Here is a 13,818-nt window from a genome sequence, read left to right as displayed (position 1 = left end):
CTTTGGTTTGCGGCTCCTCCTTTGTTCTCGACCATGTTTCTGAAATGACGGAGGTACCTCATATTCTTCCTCAGTATCTTCCGCTGATTCTGATTTATCTGAAATTTCCTCTGGCTGAACCTGCTTTTTGGAAGCCTTCTTATTCTTGTGCCCGTGGAATTTCTCTCTGAATGGATTCTTCTCTACACTGGTACCAGCCTGTTCACTCATCATTTTGTTCATCATCTTTCGGAACATGGCATACATTTGTGGGTCTATGCCATCATCCTCTTGTTGCTGATCTTGATTCACGGGAGGATCCATTTCTCCTTCTGAGGCTGAGGAGTGCTGAGGTGATGTGGTTCTTCTTCCTGACCTTGTTCTAACCATCAAATGTTGCGAACGTTCTCTGCAGAGCAAAGACCTGATTAGATTCTGAAGGAATTGGCTTTTGGAAGAAATATTTACTGGAAATATGGTAGACAATTTGAAAAAGTTATCCCATTACTATGGACTGAGTCGTCGCAGAAATCACGACAATTGTGTTGTCCTTCTTTGAAAGAGAAATAAACAACGAAAAATATGCCTTGTTACCTAGGCGAGGTCGTCAAACCACAATAAAAAGAGAGAATTTTATTGGAATGAAAAAAAAGTTGAACTTTTATTGATCTTGACAAAGAGGTGGAGGACAGACAATTTGCCACCATTCACGATAGTCAGCAGACACTCTAGGACCAGAAAAGATTTTAATAGAGACAAAGGAATCCTAGTCGTAGCGGGCAGAATGATATGCTCCGGACCATTGTGCGGAAGTGAGATCAAATTCTGCCATAGCTTCTGATAGTAGTCTGGCTTCGATGTACTACTGCCTCTGGGAGAACTGCCGAACACACTGCTTCGGTTGATAGTAAGTGCAGAAGAATGGTCCCAGCAACTTGAACCGCTTGCCATAAGCGTATGTGTATCTGAGAGGAGATAATTGTCGATCAAAGTAATCCCAGACTACGTCGTCTTCTTGAATGCTATCGATCATGGACCGATACTGCGCCACTGGAAGAAGACATTTTGCTCAAAGTTCAAAATCTATCATCATTTTTCTGCTCCATATTATCCCCAAGGGAATGGTCAGGCAAAAGCTACCAACAAGATTTTAATTCGTATCTTAGAGCGAACTGTAGAAACAGACCGCGACTGGCATGAGAAGATCCACGATGCACTATGGGCCTACCGGACCACCATTCGCACATCAACGAATGCTACTCCATCAGAATTGGTCTATGGAACAGAAGTAGTATTGCCGCTACATGTTCAGAAGCCCGCTTTGAAATTTGCATCACTCCTACAATTACCTCTTGATCAATACCAACAACAACGACTGGTACAGCTAGATTTGCTCGACGAGAGAAGGCTAAAAGCAGCAGAGCATGCTCAATCATATCGCCAGAGAGTAGCCAGACAATATGTGAAGTCTGTCATCGAAAGAAGATTCAAAGTCAATGATCTAGTACTTCGATCCACAGTTTATCTCAAGCATCATCCTGGCGGCAAATGGTTGCCAAATTGGGAAGGTCCCTATATAGTCAAAGAAGCATTACCCCGCAACTCATATCGGCTCATCAATGCCGATAGGGTAGATTTGCCAGATCCTATTAATGCTCGACACTTGAAAAATTCTATACTTGAAGCATCTATTCCTCCTTTGTAATCTTCCTATTTTCTTCAAATAATGATCAAACTTTCTTTTCCCAGTACACTGGGACATTTTAAAATTTTGTTCTGTATGCAGGCAGGATAAACAAATCTCTCATTTTACGCACTTGTGCATTCATTGGCATCAATTTGCATTCATCTGCATTTAACTGCATTAATAACAATCTGGTCAGTACTGAGATTTTAACAAACAGCACCATCACAACTCCTAATTGTCATCCAAAATTGAAAAACAATCATTAGTACTGAACCAAAATCCAGTGCTCGAACTGGTATTATTTCAAAATCCAGTGCTCGAACTGGTATTATTTCAAAATCCAGTGCTCGAACTGGTGTTATTTCAAAATCCAGTGCTTGAACTGGTATTATTTCAAAATCCAGTGCTCGAACTGGTATTATTTCAAAATCCAGTGCTCGAACTGACATTATTTTAATTTTCAAGTTGGTCTATATTTTCTTGTGAAAACCCAAGTTCCGACTCAGATTTTTCTCTCAAAATTATTTTTCCTTTGAAGATCTGAGTTCTGACTCAGGTTTTCCTTTAAATCATTTTTCTTTGAAGATCCGAGTTCCGACTTAGATTTTCCTTCAAATTATTTCTCTTTTGAGATCCGAGTTCCGACTCGGGTTCTCCTTTAAATTATTTTCTTTAAAAAACTGAGTTTCGACTTGGGTTTTCCTTCAGATTATTTCTCCTTTGTTGATCCGAGTTCCGACTCATGATCTCTTTACCATATTCGAGCTCTGATTCGAGCTCTTCATTTTCTTTGTTGATCCGAGTTCCGACTTGTGATGTCTTTTCCTTATTCAAGCTCTGACCCGAGCTCTTCATTCTCTTTGTTGATCTGGGTTCCGACTCGTGATCTCTCTACCTCATTCGAGCTCTGATTCGAGCTCTTCATTTTCTTTTGTTGATCCGGGTTCCGACTCGTGATCTCTCTACCTCATTCGAGCTTTGATTCAAGCTCTTCATTTTCTTTTGTTGATCCAGGTTCCGACTCGTGATCTCTTTACTTTATTCGAGCTCTGACTCAAACTCATCATTCTCCTTTATTGATCCAAGTCATTTTGATCCTCAGGGTCTGTCAATTACTCAAATTTGATATTCTGCCCACCAATTCCCAATTTAAATCTTGGGATCATCTAATTCTTCAATCTCGACCCTCGGGTCATTCAATTCTTCAATTTCGACCCTCGGGTCAGTCAATTCTTCAATTTCGACCCTCGGGTCAGTCAATTCTCCAATTTTGACCCCCGAGTCACCCAATTTCCAAATTCAAATTCCAATTCTCAATTCCAATTACCAAATTCTCATTTTTGACCTTCAGGTCATTCAATTTCCAATTTTCGACCTTCGGGTCACTCAATTCTCAATTTCGACCGTCAGGTCATCCAATTTCGACCTCCGGGTCGTTTAATTTCCAACAATCAATTTTCAAATTTCCAATTTCCAATTTCGACCTTTGGGTCAATCAATTTCAATATCCAATTTCAATCATTTTCTCTTGCAAGAGACCCTTTTTATAGGGAGAGTTCGAGGGAGCTCGTTCTTTTCGCATGCTATCCAATTTGTTCACTTAGCCCCTTTTCAGGGAGAGTTTGAAGGGACTCGCGTCTTTGTGAACTGTTTGCAAAATAATTTCCAATTTCACACAAGGAACCCTTTTAAAGAGAGAGGCTCGACAAAGACTCATTTTTCTTGTGGCCACCCCAATTTTCATACTGGGCCATTTTCGTCATGAAAAGACCCTCTTTTTAGGGAGAGTGTGATGGACTCAATCCTTTCATGACACAATTTTCTGACCTCACTACTATCGGCCCCCTTTCCATAAGAGAAGCCTAATATTAGGGAACTTTGACGAAAGCTTAATTTCTCTTCGAAAGTTCATTTTGCAAACACCTCCTCTTCAGGGAAGAGAGGAGTATTTTTCATTTCTCATTCAGGTAAGGGCTAAGCCTGAGTCTCTCTTTTTGGGGAAAAAGAGAGGAGAATTTTCATCACGGATGTATTGAGACGGACCTCAAATGCTCTCTTTCACCCAGAATTTCAAGAACAATTATGTCAATCTGTTAATCAATCACCTGTTGTTTTCAAACTTTATTGCACAAATTTTACCTCAGTTTACCTTTAGCATTACTTCCAAAAGAGTGAAGCTTTTTGCGAAGAGAGATTCAAAATTCAAACTATTTCTATTGGCCAACCAAAAGGATGAAGGATAAATCCTCGATATGGCCAGAAAAGAAGATTCAAAGCACAAATGATTGATATTGATCGCAGTTATGGCACAACTCTAAAGATTATTCTTGTAAAGACGAGGCAGTGAAAATATCCTGAGGGCTAGAAAAAGAGAGAATTCACCCAAGCTCTGTCTCCTCAAAATCACCCAAGCTGCCATTAAATATCCGCAAAAGGGATCTCTCAATTGTCGCCAAGATGAAGGCTAATTAAGCGAGTAGACCCCCGGGTCCAAAGAAGATTTGAAACATCTCCAAGATGACGGAGTTTGTGATGGATCCTTCCAGGGAAAGTCCAAAGCACTGTCGAGATGAAGGCAGATGCGATGAACCTCCCGACAATCCCTAAAAGATATTTAATTTCAGCTATCATCCAAAGATCTCTAAACCCATGAGCCAACATCGTCCAAGAAGGATCGAAACATCTCCAAGTTGAAGGAGTTTGTGACGTACCCTTCCAAAAAGAGAGCAAGAGAGGAAAAAGAAAGAGAAAAAGTTAGAACATCTCCAAAATGAAAGAGAATGTAACCACAACCCAAGAAAGCCAAAAGAGTGCAGAAAGATTATCATGAGAGAAGCTCTTAGGATATCAAAGTTGCCAATTCTATCAAGAATCCTCTTTAAATTTGTGAAATTCTATTATCAATATCCTATCATCAATTGCTTTCATAATATCAAATTCTCTTTCCTATTCATATCAAGGAAATGGATAGCTTCCTTGAAGAAGGTCAATTGCAAGCAATTTTGATTCCCAATCTTGATTCTACGAAGTGAAGCTCGTTTGGAGGTAATGCTTCAGGTAGAAAAGGAGGCAAATCTTTGCAAAAATATGCACCATTTTCAAATATTTTGGATCAACAACAAAATTCTCAACATCTTGACAATATTTTCTAGCTATCCTGACGTGAAGTGAAAGCTTGATGTCCGTCTTTGATACATCCAGACACCAATTTTAAATCCCTCTTAAGGACTTGATTCCTTCACTTCTTTGAAAGCGTGAGCTCTCAGATTCACACACTTCCCTGTGTCCCCACTGTCCCACCATAGACAGTCCCATTTCGGTTCGAGGTCGAACCACCAATCATTTTCTCGCAAAAGGCAATTTTAAAAGCTATTTAGTCTCAGCAATGAGACGCCCAAAATCAACCCCTTTTCAGGCTTTAGGGACCCATTTTCCTTCCTTTTGCAAAACCCCTATCGGATTTATTGTGCAAAATCCGAAGGTTCCATCATGGTCTCTTCTTTCGAGGATTCCATTCTATTTTCCACCCAATCAGGATAAGGGTACAAACCTGAGCCTCATTTGATGAGGTGTTCCATTTTCCACTCGATCAGGATAAGGGTACAAACCTGAATCTCATTTCTATAAGATATTTTATTCCCCAATCAGGTTAAGGGTCAAACCTGAGCTTCATTCCATACGAGGTATTTATGTCCCATCCAGGATAAGGGCAAAACCTGAGCTTCACCGCCACAGAGCGAATCTTTCTCTTCATTCTCCACTTCATATCTACCATATTCCTCGGGCTAATTTCTTCATACCTAGTCAGATCCTTCCAACTGGGGCATTTTTTTATATAGCCCAAATTTGGAGTGTTTGTCTTTGCCACTAAGCTCGGCGACGAGCCGGCTTAGTAGCAAAGAGGGGCATCTCTAAACACCCCAAATTTTCACTCACCTTCTTGACATTTCCATCAATCATTACATTCTGGTTCTCCAAAATCAATAAAGGGCAAAATTGTCCTTTTCTGAGATTGAACCTGGTAGAAAGTCCAAAATTTTATTCCTAAGTCTCAAAATTTCTCCATTTGGACTCAGAAATAGCTTCAAACAGCAAAATCTCAAAATCTTATTCTCGACAAGAAGCTAGAATTTCCAATTTTGAATTCAGAGTGGCATTTCGTGGGACATGTCTTTGCATATCATCGCATGGGCATTTCATATCATTTCACTGCACAGCATGTCATTTTGAGGTCCAGAACTCTCGATTTCAAAATCCTCAATCCAGATTCGAGTTTTAACCCTTTCCAAAATTGATTTCAAAACTCTGGGTCTTCAAAATTGCCAATTCTTCACATTTTACCCCCAGGACTCCAAATTACAAAAGAAATTCTCGAGAAAACAATCTGGATAGTTTTGATATTGATTGTCAAATCTCGTCAATTAGAAAGAAGGGGACACAATTTCAAATTTAGAGGACTTTATTTAAAACCTTTGCAAAAAGGGCTCCGAGTTTCTTTATAAAATCCCTGTATTTCGCCTTAAAGGACCATTTTTTTTAGTTTTGAAACCAGGCCCATTTTACTTCGTATTTTTTAACTAGCCCACTATCATAAAATCCCAAAAAAAGAATTTATTTTGCTTTTATTTCAAATAAATGATGTGGGATCCACCTTGAAGCGGTGTCGCACTCAAGTTCTTCAATATTTTACTTATTTCCAAAATAGTGCCCACCCTGAGGTTGTAACGGCAAAAAAAAATGTTTTGATTCGAACCGGATCCGGACCTGACCCGAACCCGACCTGGACCACCGCCTCTTGCTGTCTTTTAAGACAGTGAGGCAGGCGGGAGGAGGGTTACGAAACCCTCCTCACCGCCCTTCCACCTCAACCCTCTCATCTCTCTCCCCGACACCCACCGCCTCTCGTCACACTCGATTCGCCGGAGACCAGCGTCAGCTGATCACCGCCGGCGACTCTCTCCGATGCCGACGCCGACCACCAGGTACGTTCTTCCTCCCCTTCTTCTCCCTCTTTCCGTCTCTCTCTCTCTCATTCCTTCCCCCTCGTTTCTTCGTTACACAGGGAGGGGAGAGCTGAGCCTCCTCCCTGCTTTCGTACGGCAGGCGAGGGGCAGAGCCTCCCCCCTACTTCTGTACGGCAGGGGAGGGGGCGAGCCCCTCTTCCCTGCTTCCGTACGGCAGGGAAGGGGTCGATCCCCCTTCCCTGCTCTCTGCTACGGCAGGGGAGGGGTCGAGCCCCTCCTCCCTGCCCCTTTTTGTTGCGCCAGCAGGAGCCATCGGCCCCTGCCTTTCGTTTGCCAGCAGGGGCCATCGGCCCTTGCTTTCCTTTTTACTATCAGGGGCCATAGGCCTCTGCTTTTCTTCTTGTCAGCAGGGGCCTATAGCCCCTGCCGTTCGTTTGCCAGCAGGGGCCATAGGCCCCTGCCTTTCTTTTTGTCAGCAGAGGCCAGGCCCCTGCCTTTCTTTTTGCCAGCAGGGGCCATCGGCCCCTGCCTTTCTGTGTACCAGCAGGGACCATTGGCCCTTGCCTTTCTTTTTGCTAACAGGGGCCATTGGCCGCTGCCTTTTTGTTTGCCAGCAGGGGCCGATGCCCCCTGCCCCTTTATGCGCGAGCCTATACCTTTGGTCGACAGGCCCGGGGAATCTTTGGAAGCTACATCGTAATGGGGACAGATCATTACAATTGTTGATCTGCAGCGAGGAATTCCTATTGAACGTGAGTCATCTGCTCGCATTGACTATATCCCTCTTTAGGCGGCAAGGCTCATTTGGCCCTGCCCCATTCTTTTTTTCAAGTCATTTGGAATTGTTGGCCCCAGCTCTATATATTGGAGAAGTTGAGTCTTTGCCTTGCTTTTGCTTTTGTCTGGGTTTGCATGTTAATATCGCATATTTGCAGCTACGACGGATCTCACTCGCGCTCCGTGACCCGAGCCGTCAATTGTGTACGTCCGCAGACGTCAGCAAGCTCGTAACCCTCCAAGGTAGAGGAAGATTGTACGGAAGACTTGGATAATTGAATTAAGTTCAATTAAACTAAAAATGATCATTAAATGAATATATATATATATATATATACACAAAAATATATATATATATATATATATATATATATATATATATATTTATTTATTTATACGAGTATGCACTTAACTCAAGGACGCGGTTTCGCGATCCTTGCCCTTTACCTTATGTCAGTCTATACTTGCCATCGTGTATCGCATCGAGATCTCGTGTTGCATTCTTGCTTATAGTTTGTATGCGCCGTCACGCATCGTGGCGAGGTTCAGCGTTGCACTTCTGCTTACTGCCTTTACCTTGTCGTCGCGCTTTGCGCCTAGGCTCTTGTTTTTGTATGTATTATTACTGCTTTGCTATTGCAGATGCCTCACATATTTTTGCTCTTTGCATATGCCTTAAAGGCATCCTCAGGCATTCACCTCTCTCTCTTGAGGCGAGAGTTGAGATAGGAGCTAGCGTTACATCCCCGTCTAAGGAGGGGGATACCTTGCAAGGATTCTGACTCCTTGAGTATGCAGTCCTGCAGACGAGTTGGTGGTTCTGTTGAGAAACCTGTATCCTGTCTATCGAGGCCGATGTCGAGTCATGCGAGGCATGTAGATACCCCGATAGCAGATGAGTTTCTAGAAAATCGCAGGCATAATGTTGGCACAAGGTACTGCTGTTTCAAAGGATATAGTAAAGTTGATAAACTTACATCTTTGTGAAACACTCTTGTTGAGGCTTCTTTTGAGAAGCTATACCCCCTTCATCCTAGAGTACTTGTAGCCGTGCATGACACGTCTAGTACTGCGATGATCGGATGAGACGGTTGTGCGACCTCAAACAGTGCGAAATGCACAATGCTGGAATCACATAAATGGCCTCACATTCGCCTTCACAGGCAAGATGCTCGAGTGGTTTAAAGACCACAACATAGAATGGGTCGTTAGTTAAGCAAGCCCTAACATACCTATTCATTTCTAGTGATCTGTCAAGGGAGAGGACAGAGCGGTACAAACTCCAATGGACAGGTTGTTAACAACCACCCTACGGGCAATGATCCGGCCTCCACAGTCATTGGAGTTAGGGGAAAGGGGCTACAATAGTTAGCTCAACACTTCTGCAGAAGTTGGATGCATCCGTGGCACTGCCTCCTTTGGGGAATCCTCTCTCGGCTAAAGCCGTCCCTTTGGAGCAGACTCAACTATCTATTTGGGTTATTCAAAATACATAGAATAACAGACGCCTGAACTAGTCTCAGTTGTTTCTACGTTTTGCTTGCGCGTACCCGCGGGCCAGTAATATCGAAACATAAAGTCTGTTCACACTGGTTGTTGAGTAGTGAGACTCATTTGCACTCGCTTGCACTAATGACTCCCTTGCACTCGCTTGCACCACTGACTCGCTTGCACTACCTATTCACTTGCACTATTGACTCGCTTGCACTACCTATTCGTTTGCACTATTGATTCGCTTGCACTGCTTACGCGTTTGCACTATTTACCTGCTTGCATTGCTTACCTGTTTAACTGCATATCTGCTTTAAACTGCGTAACCTACTGAATTAAATGTACATAATTCAGTTTCCTTGTAGTTTCTGTTGTGCACCTACTAGTTTTTCGCGAAACTAACCCATTCTATGGGTACAAGTGATGAATAGGTACTCCACAGGCGATGGCACGATGGCAAGATGGCTTCAAGACTTTCTTCTTTATGCTCTTAGCTCGCGTCCTGATGTTTTTGGGTCTTGTAACGGATTTTCCTTGGGACATCCGAATTTTTGTACTTTTGGAACCTTCTTTTAATGAAAGTATTTTTTTTCAAGTAGCATGGTTTGTATGTTTTGGTTCTTCAGCTGGTCAGCTTGCCTTTCTAAAATTAACAAAAGGATGGTCTTCCGCTGATTTCATAAACCAACTCTGTAATAAAGAGATTCTTTTAGTCTCTTGCCTGTTTTCTTAAAGGTTTGAAAGTTTGAAATTTTGGGGCGTTTGTGATTATCGCAAAATTTTTCCTGTTCTCTTGTTGGTTTCTCTCTCTTCCTTCTCTTTCCCTTTTCTAACCTCTATTTTCCTCCTTTTTGAAGGGAGGGAAATAAAAGACAGAAATAAAAGACAGAAATGAAAGAGAGAAAAGAAAAGAAAGAAAGGAAAAAAGAAAAGGAATTCTTTTGCGGGTTTTCACTTTATCTTAATTTGAAAATATTTAGCAAATAACTCGCCTCCGTTTTGAAAATATTGCGGGAAAAAAATGGAGAGACGGGATTCGCTCGTCGGTACGAAGTTCGACCGTTCCTGGCGCCTTTACCAGGGGTAATCGAACCAAGGATCGAATCTATGCCTTTTGCTTTGCCAAAATATAATCTAAGAATTTATTCTAACTCTAAAATGCACAAAGAATCATGCTTGTGCAATGCAAGAATGTATGCTCCTTTTAAAAGATGTTTTGAAAATTTCCAAGTATTCTGAGATGAACTTGGTAGAGGAGTGAAGAAATGATTTAATCTTAACTTTAGAACTTAAGATAGATCAGAGGAGTTCTAAGTCTTTGCAGTAAATCAGAGTTAGGAGAATAAATGAGAAAGAATGACTGGAAGCTTTGAAAATGAAAGGAAATGGAGTTTCAAAATCAGAGATAGACCTTGAGTTTAATCATGGATTTAGGAGAAGAGATAAGATTAAAAAATAGAATTGATTTTAAGATTTTGAAATTTTGGAACGAATCTGGGAAATATCCATGGTATAGAAATGAATTTAAGAAAATCTAGACATGATCTGTAAGTGGATTTAGTTTTGAAATCTGGAAATGAAATAGAATTGGCTTTGAAAGTTTAAAAAAAAATAGAACTTGATTTGAAACATGGATTTCAAGATGGAATTTGAATCCAAAGTTTGAATCTTTGAATCTAAAATCTGAATTGGATCTGAGATTTGAAATGGATTTTGGATCTGAGATCCAAGATGAAATTGAATTCTGGATCCTAAAATGGATTTTGGATCGGGAATCTGAGATTCAAAATGGAATTGGATTTCGAATCCTAAAATGGAACTGGATCTTAAATCTGAGATCCAAAAAAAGTGGAATTGTATTTGGAAGATTAGATCCAAGTTGATCCGATTTTGGATTTGGATTTTCAAAAATTGATTTGAGGGTTTGAATATGCAAATGAATTTCAAAGTCAAATTGGACTTTGAAGCTTGCATTTGAAATTTAGAAGATGAATCCCTATTTCTAAGTTTGAATGAAATTTAGGAATTGAATCTTGAATATATAAAAGAATTTCAAGTTAGATTTTGAATTTTGAATTTGAAATTTAGAAGATGGAGAGGATCTCAAAGTTAATTTGAACTTTGGATTTGATTTGGAGTCTTGAATATAAAATGAATTTCAAAGTCAATTTGAACTTTGATTTTGAAGTTAGAATTTGAATTTTGGATATGAGTTGATTCTAAAGTTTTCAAGGTCAAATGGGACCTTGAAATTGGATTCTTGAATCCTTTCGAGAAATAGAGTTGGATTTGAATAGGATTTGATCTGAAGGAAAGAATCACTTGGATTTATGAAAAAGAATTTTAAAATATGATGCAATTCTATCCTAAATGATGAATGAATTTAAATTTTTGAAATTGGATTTTGAAAAACTATTCCATTCTTTAAATGAATTAAAACAAGATTGAAGATATAATACATCCTTGACTATGGTCATTGAATGTATTATATAATAATCTATATTTAAATTCAAGAGAAGAATAAAATACATTTGGTGCTTTTATAGAATTTAAAATGAAATTAACTCTCAATATACCCTGACTATGGCCATTGGTATATTTTTTTGAATTAATTTTAAGTTAAATTCTGATAAAAGAAGAAAATATTTGAGGAAATATGATGAATTTTGAAAACGGATCCAGTGTGGGTCCAATGTTATTTTGTAAAAGATAAAAATCCTAAGTCTTGTTTACATCCTGACTATGGCCATTGATGTAAATCATCAACTTAGGACTAATTACCTCTTACGGAATGGTGCGCGTGCCATTCGTGTTTCACCATTTGTGAGATTTTGGAAAATAAAGATGAAAACATGAAAACAAGCAATTTATGATATTTACAATGCTCATTCATTCTACCTAAAGCAGGAAATGTAAATTCTCATTAAGATCTAAATTATTACAAAGTTTATATTTGAAAATATAAATCTCAAATGATGATGCTCTCCTCACATTCCCTGCAAAATACTTGATTAATAATAAAAAATGGAAAGAAATTGCATATTAATAATAAAAATGTTCGTATACCAAGACATGAATGATGGAAAGATGATATATATGCTTATACATATGTATATATACATGCATATGTTATATATATATATATATATATATATATATATATATATATATATATATATATATATATATATACATATACATATATACATATATACATATATACATATAGATATATATGACAAATGAGTTAGTTGACTGTAGGTAATGAGGCTGGATGAAAGCAAGGACCGAGATGGTCCAAGATGAACCATTTATGAAATATGATAGCCAAGCAGCTTGTGATGAACCACTTATGGGAAATCACAGTTTATGGCAGTTCTTTTGGTGAACTACCATGAGGAAGAGAAGCCACAATGTTTCTCTGCGAATCACTGAAAAAGTTTTTCAGCTCTGTGGTATTTCTCAGAGGTGAAGGCTGGAAAATACAGTGCTAGTGAATCAGCAACAGCAGAATGCTGTTGAGATACTTACAGCAGAAGGTATTGAGGGAAAGGTGAGAGTGAAAAGAGGCAGCATAGTGCCATATGATGGAAGCTGCTGTGTGGAGGGTTTGTGCAAATTAGGTGCTGTGGTGACAGGTGAACAGTGACTTTTGCAGGAAATAAGTGGAGTGACTGTGAAAATTTGATAGGTGCAACCGGTGGGTGGTTGTGAGAAATTTTATGGGAATGTGCAAGTGTTGTAGAGATGCTATGACTAAGTGCAGTGGCAGCAGGAAGTGTGATGGATGTGCTACAGCGTGAGTGTGAAGAAGTATAGCTACAGTGAGAATATGTAGGGAATGGGCAGCTGCTTATTAGCTTGGTTCTAGCAGATGGAACATGATCAAGAAAACTCTCTAGATCAAGTGTTTCACGAATTGCCTCAGGAGCAGGTTCAAGATAAAACTCATCAGGGACAAATTTCTGCAAGATTCATTTTATGAGATACGCAGCAAACGTTGGACATACCTCTTTCCTGACAAATCCATCCAAAAGTATATCCTTTAGAAGAATCAAGATATTACTCTAGGCATCAAGCAAATAGAGAGATTTGAATGAATGTTTCAGCATTTTATCCCTTACCCCCACAACAACTTTTTATCTGTAATTGGAATGACATGGGAACCAGTAATTGGATCAGAAATAGGGTCATTTGGAATATCACCAGCTGATTCACACAGAATGGCATTGAACATAGCTACACCCAGCCTAGCCACATATAGCCAGTCTTACTAGTAGTGGTAAGCAACCACATTCATGGCCTCCAACTCGAGCAGGACAAAGCTTTTCAGAGGCATCTTGGAAAGCCATCTTCCATGGATTAATTGAGAATTTTCCACTCAGACTACATGTATGGAGTCAAAATCTGCCACCAAATAGATTTGATTATTCGGCTGAATGTCCAAGGTTCAATGTACTCTATGGCGGCAGCAAGTGTGTTAGGATTCTGCCAGTCTACCAACAATGGGCAGAATCCAGAAATATATTTCTTTTACTCAACAGAGATTTTCTTCCACTTCAAGGTGGAATTTCTTCTTTGGTTCCTTTGCTCATTGCCACTGGTCTTAATATATGGTCCACTCTGATTTTGCAAGTTCATATTACCAAAGCCTTGAAGAATGATTGTCTTTAAGACAATTAAATCTGGTAGTGTCGTAGGCTTCATTTTCCAGGTAAGCGATCTTCTGTGTAAGGTACCTTTCTGATGCCTATAGTTTTCCCCCTTTTTTTTTTTGGAAGGAGGACCCACTTTTTAGCAAATTCTGGAAGTGCTTTATGATGTTGGCATGACAGCACCACCATGGGAGACCTATCAAACAACCGCTTCAACAGAATAGTCTACTCAATGAAGGTTGATCCACGTGTACTTCTCATTTGA

Source organism: Nuphar pumila, chromosome 12 (genome assembly GCF_984573655.1).
Source record: "Nuphar pumila chromosome 12, dmNupPumi1.hap1.1, whole genome shotgun sequence".
NCBI lineage: Eukaryota > Viridiplantae > Streptophyta > Magnoliopsida > Nymphaeales > Nymphaeaceae > Nuphar > Nuphar pumila.
The sequence above is the reverse complement of the archived record's forward strand: the minus strand, read 5'-3'. Positions refer to the sequence as shown.